Below are 15,334 nucleotides of genomic sequence, written 5' to 3' on the forward strand. Positions count from 1 at the left end.
GGATCATATCAACCCCAGGACTTCCTTCATGTTTTCTCCTTTTGTGATATCTATTTGAAAATTCTATCTTTTATATTATATATATATATATATATATATATATATATTACAGAAAGGGAGCGGCAGACGGAAGGCCGTTAGGGCATGGGTTGGGTTTGCAAGTCGTTCGCGGTCTAGGCACGACAGCAAGAGATATAAATGGGCCGACAACAAAGCGCAGGATCTGGCCAATGAGATATAAGCTGCTTGAGTTGGGCCGGCGAGTGGGTGCGGAAGTTGGCTTTGACGTCGGTTGCAGAGGATGCGATTGGAGCTGGATCAATGGTCGGCTAAGGCAGCCATATCATACGTCTAATTAGGGCACGATGGTGGAGTCATGTGAGTTGATTGACTGCACAGGTTCGACAATTGGTGAGTTCGTTAGTCGGAAAGTCCTTGGACAATCGCACGAGGCAGGGAGATGTCGAATCGTCCAATTCCTATGCCCGGTATGTGTCGAATGCCTCTTTTTACTATATGAGGAAGTTTTTTGTGTGTTGTTGAGGAGATTGTGGGGAGTAGTTGTGTTTGATAGTGGGGTCGACAGTTGGGTCCGAATGGTGGTCGTAGGTCAACAAGAATTTGATTTTAATCTTGTTCTTAAGCCAATATCACCTTATTTTTTGAAATATTCAAAAACAATAGCTCGCAGTGATGTCATGTTAGTATACAAAAAAGAGAAAAAAAGCTACATAATGTACTAAATAATATAAGAAAAATCAATTTTGCCATATATATATGGAAGTCGAAAAATTAATGAATTTATTATATGGCTGTGACAACATATTATATAGACTATAATTGGAAGTTGTAAAAGGGTTTGGTAAGTTTCCATCACTTATCTTCACCTCACAGAGCTTCAGAGATTGTTGACACACTATATGAATAGGGTTTATAGAATAAAGTGTTCACAATGTCAGTTAATAATGTTTCTAATAATGATCAGGTCATTAAATTACTGAAGGATAACTTTTATGTACTATTGACCTCATTTTTTTATGAGGTGACATGGACTCATCTAGATCCCTACCTAATGAAGACATCTGAAGATCAACGGCTATGATATGGATTTTATTTTATTTTTGTTATTTATGTACTAGTTTAATTTATATTTCTGCTTTTCCCTTTTTACCCCTAGGGGTGAGTCAGGTGTTGTTGTAGCCCAAAGGGCATTTTAGTCATTGCGCATTTTATTTCTCACGAAGCCTATTTATAGGCTAAGTTTCTTGTATTTTGGGCTAATGATGAATATGATATTTTCTTTCTCCATGAGATCTCTTTGTGAGTTCTAAAGTTCTCTTAGTGAGTTCTTGAGTGAAATCCCAAGATCTCTTAATGAGTTCTTGAGGAGGTGTTCTCTTTAGTTGTTTCTCCCTTCTCCCTTCTCTTTTCCCTACCATCCACGGCATTCCCCTCCACCCACCGCCGGCCTAACCCAGCCCTCTCCACAGTTTTCTCCCCTCTTGCTCCAGCCCGGCACCTCCCTTAGCCTCTCCAGCCTCCACGGTGTTTTGTACTGTTTATTTTTTATGCTAGGAATTAATTGCTAAAGCTATTGAGGAAAAAATATCTGATGAGCAGAGACGCTATCTTCTAAATGAGCAACTAAAAGCAATTAAGAAGGTAGGTGCTTATTTCATTTCATGTGGGAAGCGGCTGTATTTTTTCAAATGTAGAGTTGTCAAAGTATACTGTTTAGATCAAATTTGTTTGCCTTCTTGAACAATGCCTGTCCCATCCTGGCATGTACATATCTTCATAATTTCTTCTGGGAAAAAGAGCCAAAAGAGGTTTTGGCTTATCAATGGGATGCTGGGGAAGCAACTTGTTTTAAACTTGTCTTGTTGATGTAATAATTATTTTCATGTTTATGACTTTATTCCATTGATCCAGGAGCTTGGTCTGGAAACTGATGACAAAATAGCACTTTCTGGTGAGTTCTTATTTTGGCCTAATGCAGTGTGTGAAATCCATTCTGTAAGCATGATGTGTTTCCAGATTACTGAAATAATCTATTTCAATATTTTTTATTTCTTTTTGCAGCAAAGTTTAGAGAAAGGATTGAATCAAAAAAGGATAGATGCCCTCCTCATGTATTGAAGGTTATTGAAGAAGAACTTGCAAAGCAGCAGCTGTTGGAAGCCAGCTCTAGCGAGTTTAATGTTACTCGTAATTATCTTGACTGGCTTACTGCTTTACCCTGGGGAGACTGCAGGTTCTACTTAGAAACACTTAATTTCAAAGTATCTAGCAGTTCAAAGAGATTTTATTTTCTTTCAGCATATCTAGTAATTCAAACGAAGTTGCGGAAAATGACAACATTAGGAATACTAACTGACCTCAGGCTTTTCAATTTTCTTTTGACCCTAAAATTGCCAAGTTATAAGAGATGCTTCTTTTTGTTGATGCCTAAGAGTTGTTTATTTCTGGAATGGTATAGTTTTATTTTACTGTTGTTTGCTAGTAAGGAATATTTATTTATCTTAATTTATGTGTTGACCATGTGTATATATATAGGAGAGGAGATAGAAAGTGATTGTCGCATCTCTTCAGGAAACAACACTCTCAATCGACTATTCAATTGATATAAAAATACAGGAAACGGAAAGAAAGATGACATGCTTATTTCAATTTTTAACCCTATCAGTTTCTTGTTCTTCTTCCACAATCTCCTGCCCCACCTGCTCTTTCGTTTGACGCCACAACTCGACCCAACCTACTTTTCCGGCCTGTCTTCATCTATAGAATCCCTGCCGGCTTCAATCAACCTACCAATCCGCCGTCCGCCTCCGCCCGCACGGCCCAATCTGCACGCTGCCCTGCCTTCGCACACCTCCGATTTTCCTGAGTGAAATCACCGCAACCCACAATCCAACCTACACCTCCTCTGCATTTGCACGACTCAGGCTTTCCCGACCTCAACCCATGTATAATAGTGCTTTAGGCAATCAATTTTTTCCTCTTCGTGTGTGTGACTCTCTTACAAAAATCGTACATCCGACCTTGTGTATGTGAAAACCTGTGCGAGCTCTCCACCTATTTGCTATATGCTAATTGCCTCAGATTATTCAGGCATATTATTTAATACTAGATAATGTATTGTCTTGTCATCAGTTGCTTTAATCTAAAAAAAGAGTAAAATCAATTGTATGCCCTTGCTTTATGCATACACAATTGCTCCAATTGATAGTATTGACTAAAGAAACTAAATAAATGGCCATGTAATTAAATTTTTTTTCTTTGGAGATTGCAAAGCAACATATATTCACTCAAAACCCGAGCTATCGATCTTTTATTTGGTTGGAATAATTTTCAATTCAAAGACTCATGCTGTGATTTTTAATTCGGGCGGATGATTTTTAATTTTCAAAGGTCCTACACCATTGATTTTTAATCCAGGTGGGCTGGTTTAAATTTAATGACCTCGTGAAGTTGAATCTTTGATCCTGGTGAGATGAATTTTAAATTTGAAGACCCAGCGTCGTTAATTTATGATCCGGGCAGGAAGAAACAATGGCAAGTGCTATCCCTACCTCCCCTTGCAGGGAGGGGACGTCGAGAGGCTTCCGAAAATTTTCTGGAAAATTACCGAATTACCTTTGGAGTCATTAGAGAGCAACGTCATAACTATAATAATTAAAATAACTAATTCAATTAATTAAAATTCATTAAATGTAAAATACAATTAATTAACTGAACAAATTCAACTTTAATTAAATAATTTAAAAGAAAGATTAAATATGATTATCAAATTAATTAATTTTTTCAAAGCATAATATTTAAATGTAATTATTTAATTAAACTGTAAAGTGAATATAACTTTAACTTTAATATTAAATTTAACTTCAAAACATAACATTTAAATTTGACTTTAAAATTTTTTAAAATTAAACTTCACTTTAACGGGAATTTAATTTAATTAATTAAGCCAATTTCAAATAAATCTAAATCTATTTATTTAATTAATTAATCAAACTTTAAAACAAATTTGAAATTTAATAAATTGAGCAGTTTAAAATTAATCATTCAATTTAAAAGTAAATCTAATAATTTAATTAAGTAACAAATGTTTAAATAAAATTGAATTTTAATTAATTAAACATTTAACTATTAACAAATCAAAAATTCATCTAAACAACCATTAACTAACTTATTTTAAAAATTCTAATAATCAATTTGAAATAATAATATAATTTAAAACTTAAAACCCAACTAACGAATTTAATGAAATAAAATACATAATAAAAATATTTACTCTAATCAACATCAAATAAAACACACACAACGCAACTTTATCAATTCAATTCAAACTCACAACTCAAAACTCAACACACTTTACATAACCAATTCTCAAACACTAAACATAACTTTAACACAAACTCTATATTCTCTAGTGCTTCTTGTAAGGCTCCTGCAGGTATAAAACTCCAAGCACCAGCAAATCAAAGAACAGAAAATGATTAGCACCATAATAATTAATAATTGTTAAATAAAAAGAATAAACTACAATGCAAGGAAAAGAAACTACTATAACAGAAAAGAAACTGCCAAGCAGGAAGAAAAAAAGCCACTGTAGTAAAAATCACTTGTGTCACACAATATTACAATAATAACTATTGACTAGTAAATGTCGAGCTAGTAAACAACTAAAAACTATTGTTTTGTGTCAAGTTAACAAATAATTGCTATCCATTCAAACAAACAAACAATTTAATCTCTTGGTATCTTAGCTTATTAGGTTAGGTTGTAAGACCCACCATTGGACTACTTTAAAAGTGAAGTAATAAGACCCGTCCTATCCAATAACTAGACAATTTCTAGTGGGACTCGTGAGACTTATTATTTGAGAAAATTTTAAATGAAATATCAAACCCTTAAACAGAAATTAACGATCATCTTAATCTACATGATTTGGTAAAACCCACTTTTAGAAAACTTTTAAAAGGAAGTTGTAAGACCTACCCAAATAATTAAATCTTTGGACAACCTTGTTGTAGAGCTAGGTTGTAAGACCCATCTTTGCGTAACTCATTAGCAGAGTCGTAAGTTCCGCTCCAATTAAACCTACTGACAACTTCTAAGGGAGTCTTAAAACTTGTTAACCAAATTCAAAATTAATGAGTAGCTTAGTTAATGAGGCTAGGTTGTAAGACCCACCAATATGCTACTACTAATCGAAGTCATAAGACCTGATTTTTGAGATATTTTCAATGAAAGTCATAAGCCCCAACCCAAATTCAAACCAACGGGCTACTTCCAAAAGAAGTCGTAAGACCCACTTTAATTCAAATATTTGGATAACTTCTAAAGGAATTTATAAACCCCAAAACCCAATAAAACTAAAATTCACATGTGACCATCTCAGTCTACTTAGGATCCATAAGAGGAGGTAACTCATGACTACTAATCAAATTCTCTAGACACTATAGTCAATGATTATTAATGTTGGTAGACTGAAACTTTTTGTATACCCAGGATGACGGAACCATGGAATCTTGATAGGGTTTATCTCCATTTTTTCCCACAATTGAGACTTAAATATTTAAAATTATTCATCCTTAATCGAGGGTTCTCTCATACGTGTTAAGAGATGTAATTAACTATGAGTGTTTGTGCTCATGGAAAGTAAGGACTCAGATCTAACTAAACCCTGGCATTACCCTCAAGAAAAATTTGGTTAATTACAATATGACTTGAGAGAAATGAAATCCTATGTCTGCAAAACGGGATTTATGCTGACGTGCCTTTTTTCATGAGCCAATATTATAATCTCTCCTTGTGATGTATCGTGATTATATGCATGTACAAACAATTTGTATATCATGGTCTTGAAAAGTTGACAATACCTGCAATAACTCTTTTATTTGTCACTGCTTTGAATGCATATTATTTTGCCCTTTGTGTTATCACTGTGAGGAGAGCTGACTATCTTTTCCTTGCCGCAGCTTTTAGTTGGGGCCTTGATTTGCCCCTTGAAAGCGTAGATATCTAAATTATATGCCACGTAAAGCTTGCAGATAAGTTAATTAATTAGAGTGCCTTCCAAGAAATTTTGAGTTAATTGCATTCGTTGGATTACTGATTTTTTTTTCTAAAACGACACTATTTTCCTTGCTATTGGAGAATTCAGATACTTGCACTGTAAAATTGGCTAGGTTATGTGTTCGCTGAAGGTCATGAGAATCATGGCCACTTGTTAGTACTGCTAGCCTTAAATATTCCTTGGCATCTGTGGAGTTATGGAGATCTTACACTGTAGATGTGACCAGATATGGAGTTGTGAACTAGTTGTCAAGGTGTTGAGAATCTAATTTTATAAAGCTAGCCTCAGCCTCTCTTCATCAACTTGAGGTGATAGAGTCACCCAATTTTTACTATTCCATTTTCTTCCTACATTTTTCGCTTTCAGAATTCTTTTCTTCAGAAGTCTTCCTCCCTCTTCCTACTGTTTGCTATCACTCTTGATAGTGCTGGAAATTTAGTTTCATCCAACTACTGTGATTTATATATAGTTTCTTAATGTAATTTATTTTAATGTTTCTTCTTTTGTTGAATAACTTCATGCAATTATCTTATGAATTCCCTTTTCGGAGTACCAAGTAACATAAGTATAAATTTTCCTTTTGATTGCAGCGATGAAAACTTTGACGTTCATAATGCACAAAAGATTTTAGATGAGGACCATTATGGCTTATCTGATGTGAAGGAAAGGATTCTGGAAGTTATAGCTGTTGGAAAATTGAGAGGAACCTCACATGGTTAGCAAGGATGTTCTTCCTTAGTTTCATGAATATATGCTATTTGTTTAACTTTGATCTAACTCAATAAAAAACTTTCAACATATTTTTGTATGTGTTAGAGATTATAAATTTTTTAGTATGCTTATGTTTAGATTTATAAACTATTACTAGCCTCTCTTTTTTCACTGTGTTTTTTTGTCATTTTTAAATTATCACATGGTTTAACTATTTATTGCAGAAATTTTCAAAAATTTATTATTATCATATTTCATCATTATTGGGATATTCTCTTTCATCATTCTCTTCTCTTACCTATATAAATACATATATAATTGTACCATGAAGACATTTGAGGTAAGTTATAGCCTTTTCGAATTCTCTCTTCAACATGCTGTTACTGTCATAGCATAGAATACTCCTAATCTTCTTTAAGCACCTTCTTTTTGTCGTCGTATTCTTTGAACTAATAATCTCCATTGATATGCTCTCACACTTGGCTCTGACTATGACATATCTGAGCTATATTGGCTTCCCTCTTTATGAAATTCTAATCTTCATCTGGAACAAGATGTTCTCTAATGGTTTCAACATTGTTCGCACTACATTGACATGAGCTAAAAACTCACCTTCTTGCTCTATTCATACATGGATTCATTATCTGACCAAAATACTACATAAAATTCTTTACCTAATCATCTTTCAATCATGATCTGGGAGCTAGATGCATCTTCACTCACTGACCATTAAAGGCACTTTGCCTCTATATTTGGTGTATTCTGTCTTTATCTTCACTCACTGCATTGGGAGCTAGATGCATCTTCACTCACAACTCAAAACTCAGCCGAAATTTACTGTATTCTGGTGCTGAATTATTGTACTTATTATGGAGAATCTCCAGATTTATGAGCACATCGATATGGCTTTAATTTACATTTAATGGGCACAGGAAAAATCATGTCTTTCCGGTCCTCCTGGAGTTGGTAAAACTAGTATTGGGTAATGTCAGTTGCACGTGCTCTGAACCGCAAATTTTATAGGTTTTTAGTGGGAGGCTTGGCTGATGTTGCTGAAATCAAGGTACAAATATCTGTCTTTATCCTGCATTGGTGATTGTTGAACCTTAATAGCTTTATTCTGCAACTTAGGAAACCATTTAAATGGAGTTAATTTGAATGATTCAATTTTTTCAGGGCCATCGTCGAACCTACATTGGTGCAATGCCAGGAAAAGTTGTCCAATGCTTGAAAAGTGTTGGAACAGCTAATCCTCTTTCGAATTGACTAAATTGATAAGGTATTGTGACAGCCTATACAATTATTTTGACATTTAATCGTCATTCATTAGAACCATTGTTCTTTTGAAACCATGCCTCTATTGATTATTATTTATGTTTTTGTAAGTTATTTTAGATTTCCCATTTTTGCAGTTAGGCAGAGGGCATGCTGGTGATCCAGCAAGTGCTCTGTTGGAGCTTCTTGATCCTGAACAAAATATGAACTTCCTTGATCACTATTTAGATGTTCCTATCGATCTCTCAAAAGTAAGTTTCTTGTCCCATGGACAGAGGTTGAACCTTCTATTCCTTTGGAGCACTTGAGACCTCAAGTTGAATTTTAATTTTTCTAAGCAACCTTTGGTTCTGATTCTTACTGAAATATGGAAGATTTAAATTGCAATGGTGTTCTTGAAAAAAGATTTGAAAAAAAAATTGCCTGGTTAGAAATGTATTTTTTAAGCAATCCACAGAGAATGCCTTTTTAATTTAGAATTTTGAACTTGCTAACCAAGGAAGGATGAAAACTGATTCATACTACCATTGTTTGTTGACAAGCCAGTAGATGAGGATTCCCATCTCTACTTCCAACACCTGTTTTTCCTTTCCACTCAACTTTAGCCATCTAAGATGGCATCAACTTTTCCTTACCATCTCATCATCTTGGAATTAGTTATGAATATGCATTAGGACATGTTATTATGTGGACATTTTAATATTTGCATTAGATGCTTTGTATCGCATCAATTATTTTTAAAAATTTCATGATTCATGTAATTTGTAGAAATTTGATCTTTTTTAATGACAATTATGAATCATTGCTAATGTGAGCATACGTTAGATGGAATTCAGATTGGGTGATTAGGTAAATGATACTTTTTAATCTTGGTAGGCTTTCCTGTGGGAATCTTTAAAAATTAATTGTAGAAAGATAACTTTATAAAATCATGTAATAGATTGCAACAGATCTTTATAAATTGACAATTTCAGCACTCCTAATCGGAGTTCATTTAGTATTTCTTTTTTTGTAATTACTATCAATGCATCCTATTTTTTTATTTTTCCACCATATGCATTTGGAGAACCCAAAATTGAAGATGTCCTACATCAATTGCAACTTACAAAATTTTGATGGGGCATAATAGGAGTTGACCTGCCTCAAGTTCGATCCACATCAATTCCTGCTATCTTGACCTTGTGGTGTAATTAGCTCGCTATTTAATGCGATATAATACAAGGTTTTAAAAGGTGAAATCGGGAATCGAGGCGTTTTTTCTAAGCGAGGCGAGGCGAGGCGGATCGAGGCGTAAGCCTCAAAACGATTAAAATAAATTAATTTAAAATTTTAAATAATGAAAAAAAATAACAAAAATAACAATTATTTGTACTACCAATAATAAAATAACATGAATACAAAATCAGTTCGCCCGACCTCCGCCTCGAGGCTTCCGCCTCGAACGCCTTTTTAATCGCTGATATAATATAAAACATGGTTAATTAAGGTTTTTGACAATAAATCACACTAGATAAAGAGAATTTGGTTGTGACCAGAATTGATGCTACGGTCTATAGTCTGCACAAATGGATTTGTTTTAATGGAATTGTCGATTGTTTTTATTTTCTATAGAAAGTCTTGAAAATATTTGGAAACTTCTTTTAGAATTTAGAAGAATTATATTTCCTTACTTGAAGTGCAGTTGCTCTTTGTTTGCACAACGAATGTGATTGAGGCAATTCCGACTCCTCTCTTGGATAGAGTGAAAGTAATTGCGATTGCTGGTTATATAACTGATGAAAAGATATATATTGCAAGGGATTACCTGGAGAAGGCAACTCGTGAAGCTTGTGATATCAAGCTTGAACAAGTATGCCGTAATACTGTCATGTCTGAGATGATTTGTGATTAGAATTATTGCATCATTCTATGAAATGACCATGCAAAATGAACCACTGTTCTTTTTTTTTTTTAATATATCTTATCGAGTAAATCTGATTAGATTAAAGTATTTAGGTGGAAGTAATAGCTGCAGCTCTACTTGAACTTATAAAAAATTATTGTCGAGAGGCTGGTGTGCGTAATTTGCAGAAATAAATTGAGAATGTATACCGCAAGGTTTGAATATATGAATTTTGAAGGTTGTTCATGCTTTCATATTTGTATTAGTTTTTTTCAATCCAGGTTGTGCTATTGTTAATAATCACAACAAGCAAATAATCTAGATTTTTTCATGGGAGTTCTTTGAAATATAATTTTAAAACTATACGTGGACTTCGTTCCTTTGGTTGCATAATCATAGTGATATTTTGTCTGTTAACGGCAATTTTGTTTGTTTTCCACTCAGTTAATTTCAGATTTTCAGCTTTGGGGCTATGTAGTTGTGCATAATGATTTAATCTGTTTTAATTCTTCTGTGAAGTTCCCTTATTGATCTGCAGTTAAAAAGGTATTTTAGGAAATTGTTTGTCATTGTAATTACTTGATTATTAGGAATAATTGGTTCACATCTCTCAAGTATGATTATCATCTGTAAAATCACTTTGCTATTGAATATATTATAGAACCACCGCTTGTAAGTCATGATGTCTTCCACAAATTAGCTTGTTAAAAGATAGTAAATAAGTATATTATTAAAATATATGACTTTTTACTTAAGTTTGTTCCATCAGTTTTCTTCTTAAGCCAGTTTCTATAACATGAACTTATACTTCTATCTGCAATATAAATCATGAAGTTCTCGTGTTGTAAGAAATAATTTTTTCACTCCCAATAGTTATCCATTTTCTACTTATTACTCTGATATTTTGACAGATAGCTCTACAATTAGTTCGTAAGGCAATTTCAATTGAGACATCTGCCGCTGCCAGCATTCAGCCTGGTAAACTTAAGCAATATAATGAACCATCTAAAGAAGATCTTATTGAAGATGTAGATGGTTCTCTAAGTTTTGAAAAATCAGATAATGATCCATCTAGTGAAAATGTTGATGCTGGTGCTACTGCAGAATCCAAAAATATAGCTAATCCTGAACAAATTGGTGAAACTTGGGAGGAGGTTGAAATTGTAGAAGTTGATCTATGCCCTGACCAAACTACAAGAGTTGGCGAACAAATTAACTCAAAGGTTAGTTTTTCTTACTTACAGAGCATTAAACACTAGATCATTTTTTCAAGAACTGCTGTTATTGAGATTTTGAAGTTGATCTATCCCCTGACCAAACTACAAGACTTCCCATTGCCATTTTTCTTGAGATTTTGATGTGGTTATTTCTTGTGGTCTGCATATTGTACCCGTGATATTATTTGTACATCCTTTGGAGCTATATCTTCATACATTTATTTTTAATGCTTAGAATAGTCTATGGGTGTAATTTGTTGAGGTTATGACTTTACATCATGTTGATGCTTTTAATAGTTTAGTGATAATTTACATTTTAAATAATAAGCATCTTAGTTATTTACTTATTTGTACCTTGCTAGATGAGTTTTTCCTACCGTTTCCATGCTCAGTATCTATGTGATTTGGTGATGATATCATGAAGGATATGTTAAATCTGACCATTCATTTCTTAGAAGACTAATATAGAAGCATCCTTCATAAGTTGGGCATCAACTAATGGATGGATTAGAAGATTGAATCAGTTAAATCCAATCGTCCTATTTTTTGGTCAAGACTCCTGATGATATTGATTCGTAGATCACGTTATTGAGATTGAATATGATATCATCAAGCGTATAAAATCACGATTGTATTATTAACCAAACATCATACGTGAGAAATTAATGTCCCATAAGTTGGATTGCCAAATTAAAGTTTATCTGTTTCTGGATTAAGATGATTTAGCTGGAATTATTTTGTAGATAGAACATATCTAATTTGTTATAATAAATGGGGATTCTTTTATGTTTTTAATGGAGTTTTTTTAGTGGATTAGATGTCATCTCTCGGTTTTCCCAAAGTATTGAAACTATAGTTGCATTCTCTTTTACAAGAACCAAAGCAGGTTTTGCTTTTGCCTTGTTTGCGTACTGTCGCTATTGCCTTACTAGTTATTGTTGATTTTTTTTTTCCTCTGTTGTTGCTTGTGTTTTCTATGGTAGTTATTTTTTTGTTGCTATTCTCTCTTTTCCTGTTGACTCGCACTCTGTGCTGACTATCCGCTGACTATCCTCTACTCGAACAGTTACTATTTGCAACTTCTCCAAAATGAAAAGCAATCTCTATTTTGTTTTTGCAATAGTAAAAAATTTGGCACAACAGCTTATCTAATGTGGGAAACAGATCAATTTACGAATTAGTATGAAATACTAATGCTGACATGGGGCAAAGACACTACTACATACTCTAAAATCTTGCCAAACATATGAATGACACATCTAGGACAAATGATTATCTAGATGCGCATGCATAAACCCAAGCTTTCATTGGCACATAAATATAAACTTATACTTTATAGTCAGCGCTAACATTTTTTTATATTAAATACACATATATGGTAATAGCATATACCTTTAGTTATTTGAGATGCCTATATATTGGTCATTCAGGTTCAATTTTACCAATTTTGCAACAACCGTCGTCATTGGCCTTATCCTAATTATTTGGGTTTGGTTTTTTGAATTCATCTATTTTAATTCCCATGAATACATAATGTCTTAGCTTTATTTTGTGTAAGCATATGTTCACAACTTTAGGACTTATTTCTTTTTTGCGACTTATTTTTCTTCCTAATTATTTGACAGTAATCTCATTCACCCACCTAATTTGTTCAACTTTTGCCTTCTCTTGAAACTTTTAGTCTTTATGAACATGCTTGGAGAATTGAACTCAGGGAAAAGATGAACAAAAGGGGTTCACCTATTTATAACATAAAAAATTATTCCCGGGCTGAATGCAAAGTCAACCATTGTTACACCGATTTCCTATACATCTCACATCGTCACATTCCCTTGAATTGTTTCCAAACAAAATGACATGGTCAAACTTATTGTACATCACGGTTGCATGAGTGCTCTAAGTGACATATATGCTAATTATTAAAATAAAAGGAACTTATACATATCCCATGAATAAACAATACACCAAATGAACAAACAATGCACCTCATGATTGAATATTTCTTAAATGACACAAATAAGTGCAGTGCCGCACAATCGTTTTGACAAAGTGCATGGGATACATCATTTCACCAAAAGATTTTTTGTCCACTCATCCCTTAAATGTATGGGGTTTAATGTACATAAGACAAGAAATGCATTTTTTATTGAGGACCATTGTTTTCTTTAGGTTGCCTGTAACTCTGTTCCTTTTATATTGGTGTTGATTGCTGTTGACTAACTTACAGCTTAGAAAGGATTGATGATTAGTAACCCAAATTTTTTTTTTATTGCATTGATTATGTACTTCTTGAATTTAGTGGTTGATGTCTTAATGTAAATAATAATTGTTTTCTTGACAGGTAGATGAAGTGATTGATATAGGAGAAAAAGTTGGTGGTGATACTGAGGATGATAAAGTTGTAACTGATGTTTCAATTTTGGTTGATTTTGTGGGTAAACCTGTATTCCATGCTGATAGAATTTATGATTAAACTCCGATAGGAGTTGTTATTGGGCTAGCATGGACTGCCTTGGGCGGATCTACATTATATATTGAAACAAGCTAGTTGAGCAAGGAGAAGACAAAGGTGCACTTCATTTTACAAGTCAACTTGGAGATGTCATGAAAGAGAGTGCCCAGATTGCCCACACAGTTGCCCCAGCAAATTTGCTTGAGAAAGTTCCAGAAAACTCTTTTTTTCCAAACTCACAGTTGCCTTAGCAAGAGTGTTTCTTACAAACAACAAGATAGATAATAAATTGAAGCTTCCTATGTTAATATCTTTCAAGGCCAATAAAGGAGAAGAAAGGAGGCTGAGAAATAAGAGGAAAATGATTTAGAACAAACAAAATAAATATAATAGCAAGCTCAAATATCTGACTGTAATCATCAACAAAATGGACATCAAGGCCTTCTTTCACATTATAAAAAAACTCATCAAAGTCTCTTCTATTTGCGGCGGGGAATATGATTGTCTTTACCTCACCCCTCCTTGCAGCTATAATCTTTTCCTTAACCTAATTAATTTATGGAAGATACCAATCACAATTATAACAGAGGAGAAAATTATAATAAACAAAAACAATGGAGAAACTAACAAGAGTGTTTCTTACAAGTAGCAAGATAATAATTTAAAGCTTTTTATGTTAATATTTTTCATAAATTGAAGCTTTCTATGTTAATATCTTTCATAAATTGAAGCTTTCTATGTTAATATGTTACAAGCAACAAGATAACATAGAAAATTTCAATTTATTATCTTTTTGCTTGTAAGAAACACTATTGCTAGTTTCTTCATAATTTTTGTTTATTATGATTTTTTTCTCTGTTATAGTTTTGATTGATATCTTCCATAAATGAATTAGGTTAACGAGAAGACTATAGCTGCAAGGAGGGGTGAGGTAAAGACAATCATATTCCCTGCCGCAAATAGAAGAGACTTTAATGAGCTTTTTGATAATGTGAAAGAAGGCCTTGATGTCCATTTTGTTGATGATTGCAGTCAGATATTTGAGCTTGCTTTTGGAAGTATTGATAGCTCTGAAGTCTGAAAGCTAATTAAGGAGGTTTTATATCTTGTCATGTCAACTGAATTACAGCACCCTTGCGCCACCATACAATTTTTTTTTCTCCATCCTTCTGTTGAGGTTTCTATTATTTTATCGATATTGTGTCAATCAAAATTTTGTATTATTCTTTGTTTGTTAAGTCATAGTTTATGAGCAGAATGATAATTTAAAATTATGCATCTTCATATTTGATGATCATTGCTGGGAAGTTCACTACGTTACTTCTGACACATGCATTTTGTATAAACTTTTGAATTTATGTTATGATTATTCGATAAGTTTTATTTTGATTGTCCACTAATTAAAAATATTCTCCATTTTTCTCATCCATGGCGTGGGATCTGACAACAACTATGTTAAACTTTTTGTTCAAATATAAAAAAAAAGAGGCTTGAGGCATATTTTTGAAAAAATTATCAACAATGTGATGCCTCAGTTATGTATATTTCCACTCATAAAACAGCTAATCACAGCACACTTGATATGAGTATTTCAACTATGAAAAATAATAATAATTATATGATTAAGCCTTGTTAATTATACATCATGGTGAAGAGAAGGATACTGAGACCCTCCATCTGTAGATGAAAAATATTATTCCTTAGCAGAGCAGTTT

At 33.3% G+C, this 15,334-nt stretch overlaps 1 pseudogene; it reads left to right on the forward strand.

Moving 5' to 3' along the window:
- The first annotated feature begins 365 nt into the window (after nt 1-365).
- Nucleotides 366-14,916, forward strand: LOC110114875 (annotated as a pseudogene).
- Nucleotides 14,917-15,334: the final 418 nt, after the last annotated feature.

This window comes from Dendrobium catenatum, unplaced genomic scaffold (genome assembly GCF_001605985.2).
Source record: "Dendrobium catenatum unplaced genomic scaffold, ASM160598v2 fragScaff_scaffold_133, whole genome shotgun sequence".
Lineage (NCBI taxonomy): Eukaryota > Viridiplantae > Streptophyta > Magnoliopsida > Asparagales > Orchidaceae > Dendrobium > Dendrobium catenatum.